Genomic DNA, 6,820 nt, shown 5'->3' on the forward strand with positions numbered 1-6,820 from the left:
GCTCTGGCGTGAGCTGCATGAGAAGGGAAAAAAGAGAGAAAGGTGTGTAAAGAAAGAGAGAGGGGGGAGTTAATGAGAGGAAGATGTGAATGTATGCAGAAGAGAGAGAGAGCGGGTGAGCGAACGAGATGTGTGTCAAAGAAGATAAGTGCATGTATACTGCTGGGACGAGATGAATATTGCTGTGTGTGTGTGTGTGTGTGTGTGTGTGTGTGTGTGTGTGTGTGTGTGTGTGTGTGTGTGTGTGTGTGTGTGTGTGTGTGTGTGTGTGTGTGTGTGTGTGTGTGGCGTGCGTGCGTGCGTGCGTGCGTGCGCGCGCGCGTGTCAATGGCTGAGTGAATATGAATGTGACTGACAGGCTGATTGTGTGCACTGGAGAGTGAAAACACACACACACATTCGCACAAGCAGACACGTGGAGGAAAGGCTGTCAAGAAAGCAACCATGCATCTCCACAGAGAATACACCCAGAGAGGGGAGGGGGGCCGAGAGGATGGGGCAAAGAGAGAGAGAGATGGAGTTGCAGGGGGGGGGGGCAAGAAAGAGAGGAGGGAAAGGAGGACAGAGGTTAGATTGAAAGAAAAGGCATAGAGGGAGGGAGAGGAGAGAGGAGGAGTTGGGGGAGTGGCTGGGCGAGAGAGGTAGACAAAGCAAGGGAGGAGGTGAGAGAGAGAGAGAGGGCGAATGGAAAAAGGAGTACAGGGAGGGCAGGCTCAGAAAAAGAAGCAGTAGAAGAAGAAGGAGGAGGAGGAGACAGGGCGAGAGAGTGAAAGAGAGAAAGAGAGAGAGATTTGTGTGTGTGTGTGTGAAGGTGTGTGTGTTTTATTCTCTCAGTGTAAATGAATGGAAGGAGCCTCCATTGTCCTCTGAACGGTAAGAAGCGTTAATGCTGCACAGCATCTGGCTGATAAGTAACATCTGTGTGTGTGTGTGTGTGTGTGTGTGTGTGTGTTTTACTACAAGTTCATCATGCCTGTACCTGTGCACTCAGTGTGTGTGTTGTGTGCATTTAACATAAAGAATGTACATGTACATCAGGTTTAATTGTACATTGTGCAGTGTGTATAGGTTTGAAATGTAGTAAGTGTGCGTGTTTTGCTTGTGCGTGCCTGTGTGTGTGTGCACGTGTGTGTGTGGCCTTACTGTACTTGTAGGTCTGAAAACCAGACCAACGTGGGGTGCGGCAGCTTCGCAGGGACCAAAATGCTGAACCCTGCAGGTTCAAATGGCTGTTTGAGGGTTGAGACTTGGCTTTTGTGTCAGGACTAGATTGGGATTAGACATTCAGTTGTGGTGGTCAAGATTATGAGTAGGGGGCCAGGGAATTCATTATGTCAATGATGGCTTCCAAGATAATGCTGTGTTTGTGGTTATAAGCTCTCATATATGTCAATTGTTCTGAGGACAAATCTGAGTTTTACAGTCGACTGGAAGTGACATCGTCTTCGCCATTATGAGACATTTCTGGTAATTTTAGCACAAGCACCTATTTTTTAGAGGTCAAAGTTCAAATCAGGTGGATTTCAGGAATTTGAAGGCTGAAGGAAAAATTTGGTATTTGATTTCAACCTTCTTCATGCTATCTGTGATCCCTCTGGATATGGGTCATACACCATAAAGATTCCTGAATAGTGTTCAAACAAAGAAGGGTTGGAAAAGCGTTGTGGCTCAGACTGAGGTGAAAATTAGGTTTCAATGAGAAATAGTTCAAGGTTATAAACTGGTTAAGACTGAGGCTAGAACTAGGTTAAGGTAAAGGGTAGAATCAATGGTTAGTTGAGGTTATAAATGTGTTTGGATTAGAATCGAGTCAAAGTTAGATTTTGGTTTAGATTGAGGTTGGATAAAGGTTAATTTATGCTTGGAGTCTGTTTTAAATTGAGTTCAATTGTGGTTCAAATCAGATTAAGGCGAGGGACAGAGCAAGGTTTGGGTAAAGGTTAGACTTGGGTTTACATAAATTTAGATAAACTCATTTTGACGTTTGAATTCATTGTTGGCTCCTAAAATATGTTTGTATACAATTTAGTTTTTGTTTAGTGGGAATCATATTTGCCTCGCAGGTAAGAATGTCAAGACGATACTATGTTGTTGTACTGCACACATGTAGCGATGACGTCATTTTGGTGGATGGAGGATTCTGACATGGGTTTAGGCAAAAAAGTATATATGTTAAAAGTATGAAAATATGGTCGTTTTTGGTTGAATATGAATAAAGTAAACACCTTAACCAAATGCTGCGAGACAAACATAGCCATTTTATTATAAATATATAAAAGTTTCGAGATTTATCATCATACAAGCAGTTCGATTTAGGTCAAACCATGACATTAATATAAACCAAATCTTTGTTCAACTCCTGAGTTTAATGTGCGATGGAGAAGGTTGTAGTGTCGTGGTGATGGTCAGGTGCTCAGGAAAGCACTGCTTTCTACAAGGGTCCTCAGAAGTGGAGTAAACCCGGCCCTGCGTGCTCCCGGCATCCCTCCGCCTCATCAGGCATCCTCGCGTGAAGCAGCAGCTGAATAAATTTGCAACTCGTTTTAAATCAAACATGAATTTGTGTTAAATACTGCAAATGCACCACGGAGCAGCTCTGCTGCCGCTGCTGCTCCTCCTGCTCCTCCTGCTCCTCCTGCTCCTCCTGCTCCTCCTGCTCCTCCTGCTCCTCCTGGCTCGCGAGGGTCGAGCTGAGCTGTAGCTGCTGGGAGCAGACCAGTGACACCAGTACACTGGAGCAACTGGAGCATGAGAGAGCCGCGTGTCTCCTCCAGCATCCGGCATCCTTTATGTTTTCCGGGGACGTTTTTCAGAGGTTGCGCACAAAGAAGTGGATGTGATAAAGATCCCTGATAAGAAGCAGCTTGGACGTCATTGGGCCATTTCAGGTCATTTGGCTGCTTTTTTTTATCTGGCGTCTTGCAGGTTTACCTGATATAATAATGCTCTGTGATTGAAAGTCATTTATTTTCTAACTTGAAAATACCTTACCCATACCATATGCATACCCTTATGAAACCACATCTGTCAGATCTGCTTTTTTATATGGATCCGCACCAAATCGCAGACACTCCAAATCGCAGATATCAGTCTCATAAATATACCCGATTTCCCTCAAGATCCATTAATTATTACCTGGAAAATGTGTGAAGATGTTTAAAAAACACCCTATCCTGCAATGTTAAAGGAAGTACTCTAATAGTAACTTGTCACTTATCATAGCATCAAACTTTTGCTAGAACTAAATTTTGAAACATGAAAGCGAGAAATTTAGAAAGTCCAGTTCATAACCTGTAGTTTTATAAGCCAGAGTTTTTCAACTTACTCGCAAACGTTATCAGACGACTTGTCCCCGAAGTTCGGGACATGACTTGTCGTAGCCTACACCATCCTGGATCAGAGCTGAGGGCAACTGTACTTTGACTTTCGTTATATTAATACTTTTTTCTTCTTCTTTTTGTGTGATGATTCAGCAAATCTCCTTCTCGCTTTTCGTCCCTCCCTCTTTCCTCGCTCTTATTCTTCAGAAAAGGTAAATTGTCTGCAGAGCTTCTTTTTTTTTTGCTGAATCCAGGGAATAATAACCAGTCAACATTTGATCTATTTCACCTGCGCTTCCTCTCCATTCATTTTGTTGCCATCTTGCCCCAGCAGAGCGGGGGGGGGATGTAAATACAATGAAAAATTAATAACTTTGACCTATTTGTTCAGGAATCTCACCCAGAACCAAAAAACGAAAGCAGAACTCCGGCTGCAGTTAAATGTCCAATAGGGAGCTGACACATCATAATTCGTCTTTTCTGTAAAAGCCGAAGTCACATCATTTGAAATGCTATCATTTTTGTTGATAGTTTTTCTCTCTGTCAATCTGTCGTTTGGCTCAAAGCGGAGTTGAGTGTGTTGTTTAGCATTTCATTACTGTGAATTTTTGAGGACAGCGCTTTTGTGGGAGACGAGGCAGCCCGCCCAAAATAAGCCGGTCCCGCCGGGGCGGCCGTGAAGCCAAGCGGTAAGACACTCAAGTGCACCGCCGCTCAATTATTTAGCGCTAGCCGCTGTAGCTAGCGGGGCAGCGAAGAGGGGGTTCTGGTGGCGGGAGCAGAAACGGACGAGCCTCAATGGGTAATTCATATATTCATGTTTATCATTTCTCCCCGGAGATCTGTTCATATTTTTCCGTTGTAGTTGCTCTCTAGAGCAGGTTCGGGCTCTATGAGACTAATGAAGGTCCGAAAGTGGACTAGCAGCAGTCTGCAAATAGACAACTGTAACTTTCTGAGATTTGTTCTGCTTTTAATCACAATGGGCAAAAAGTAAACTTTCTAAATGACCTCAAACAAGTTTGCCATATCTGCCTCGAAATGAATTCCTGTTGTAATCAGCTGACAAAAAGTCAGAACTGCCATACGCTTTCTGATTAGGACGACTGCTTTGAACTGAGCCATCACGCCGAGGTCCGTTTTTATTTCCCATAACGACATGAATGTTTCTTAATGAGCTTACGTTGTCTTACTCAGGCCACGCCACAGCAGGGGGAAAAGGTGGAGCTGTAACAGCATTAGCGCAGGCTGCTGAGGCTTGTAGTCCTACGTCTGCATCCTCCATTGAATCCACACACACACACACACACACACACACACACACACCATCCGGCCTAAACTATAAATGTAAAGCCTGACGCTGCACAACTGTCCGCTGTCTGGGCGATGATCAGGGAGAGAAAGACTGGATGTCGGGAAGCGGGCGAGAGAGAATTACAGCGACAGAGGGAGAGAGACAGAGATACAAATTGATGAAGAGTGAGAATATGAACTGAAGAATCCACTTCATTACACCAAAGTGCTGCGCGTTTCAGTTTAAACTCTGGAAGGCTATATCATTGCCAGATAAAATGCTACCTTGCTGTAACGACCATGAAGGACATTAAAGCACGACGGGCAAGAAGTGTCGGAGCTTATATTTCCCCTGACTCATCAGAGGACCGCATTTTTCCCATCAACTGATGTGAAATTCAACTCTGGCTCATTTTAAATCTATACAAAGATCTATACGAGAAATTCTCCTGGATTCTTCTGAAGCCAGGACAAAAAGAAAACGACTGAGGTTCAGGAAAACTGGATCACAAAGAGCCACACATTTGAGTCAGGCGCAAACAAGCCCACGTGTGTATGAAGTTGTATCTCGGGCAGAGTTTGTTTGGGGAGGATCAGGCAAACTTAAGAGCAGGAGAGGGAAAGAAAATGAGTTGAAAATAGAGGAGAACAGGAGGAAGATAAAAGAGCAGCAAACGAGGGCGAGACGAGTCTCCCGTCGCTTCGAATCCTCCCAGGTTTTAGACGAAGGAGGTAATTACAGAGGATCATGGAGGGAGGGAGGGAGAGAGGGAGGGAGAGAGAGAGAGAGAGAGAGAGAGAGAGAGAGAGAGAGAGAGAGAGGTGGGGGGGCAGAAAAGAAGGAGTGTGAGATTGGGTAGGAAGAGAAGAGATTGGAGGAGTGATAAGTGAAGAGGGAGGTGAAGGATGAAAGAAATGGAGAGAGAGAAAGTCAGAGCGAGAGCGATGAGGTAACAGGACTGGTGGGAGGTAAAGAGAGTGATAGAGAGACCTGTAGAGTGAATGGGGCGAGGGAGAAAGAAGATGGAGAAGAAGCGAACACGTGAAAAAGGCCTCAAACAGAAAGTAGTAAAGGGGTGTCCACATACTTTTGGCTACATAGTGTAGTAACATGAGTACGTGGTAACTCAGTGGCAGAAGTGAGCGATGATTAAGAAGGATGGGTTTTGGGAGAGGGGGGGAAAAGACCAAAAGAGAAGAAACAAATGACAAAAGAGAAAAAGAGAGGAGAAGGAATGAGTTTAGTGTAAAAAAGAATCTTATGACAAAGCATTCAGCCGCAGTGTGTGTGTGTGTGTGTGTGTGTGTGTGTGTGTGTGTGTGTGTGTGTGTGTGTGTGTGTGTGTGTGTGTGTGTCCTTGTGTTGCTGCAGCAGTCTGACAGGAGGTGGTGCTGTTTCTCGTCCTCTTCACATGAACATGACTGAAGCACCTTGTGAATTTCAAGAGGTCGTTTGGACTCACAACGTTCTGTTAACATGTCGAGGGCAACGTTGACATATTACAGTAATTCTATACACACATTTCCCAGCATGAATACATACAGACAACTTAGTAAAATAGTGGAATTAGATGAAAGGATCAAACAAGTAGAAAAAGTTAAGACATTTAAATCATAAATAGATAAAGTAAGGAATGGAGCAAAGATTAAATTATATTATTCAGGACACTTTTCTTGTGAAGTGCATGTTGTACTCAGAGTCACACAGATCAATAGACATTGCATTTTTTGTTCATTGTAGCACCAGTGGAGAGATGACAATGTGTTATACGTTAACATGCCAGTATTTGATGGCACCACAAAACCGCTCTGTGCTGTATGATACGACCACAGACTTTATATGACACAGCTGGATACAGTCCCTCACTCATCGAGAGCTCATTGGTTCCTGCTGGAGACGTAAATCTTAAATAACTAGCTCTCAGTAGAGCGCATACCTCCGCCAAGACCCAGCAGTCCCTTTAAATCATATATATATCATAGATATCAGTCCCCTAAATACTTCAGATTCTTTTTATCCATGATGCTCCATGAATTATTATATGGAAAATATGTGAAATGTCAAAAAAAAAATTCTTGCAATGTTAAAGAAAGTGATTTTAAATTTCCTTCATCCACTTTTATGGCCACATCTGTACCAAACTCTTGGTAATAAATGCAGGTGTATTTGTTTGGGACTACTTTAAGTGGCGGATTGATTTACATTT

General features: G+C 43.7%; 1 protein-coding gene across 5 annotated transcripts in view; it reads left to right on the forward strand.

The window, feature by feature from the left end:
* Positions 1-6,820, forward strand: part of LOC118316872 (IQ motif and SEC7 domain-containing protein 2-like) — a 112,846-nt gene that overhangs the window by 49,886 nt on the left and 56,140 nt on the right. Inside the window, exon 1 of one of the 5 annotated variants that reach the window (XM_047331028.1) lies at positions 761-873. The exons of the other annotated variants lie outside the window; for them this stretch is intronic. The gene's annotated coding sequence lies outside the window, so the exon portion shown is untranslated. Of the gene's footprint in view, positions 1-760; positions 874-6,820 lie in introns of those variants that run through there. 5 annotated transcript variants of the gene reach the window in all.

Source organism: Scophthalmus maximus, chromosome 3 (assembly GCF_022379125.1).
Source record: "Scophthalmus maximus strain ysfricsl-2021 chromosome 3, ASM2237912v1, whole genome shotgun sequence".
Taxonomy (NCBI): domain Eukaryota; kingdom Metazoa; phylum Chordata; class Actinopteri; order Pleuronectiformes; family Scophthalmidae; genus Scophthalmus; species Scophthalmus maximus.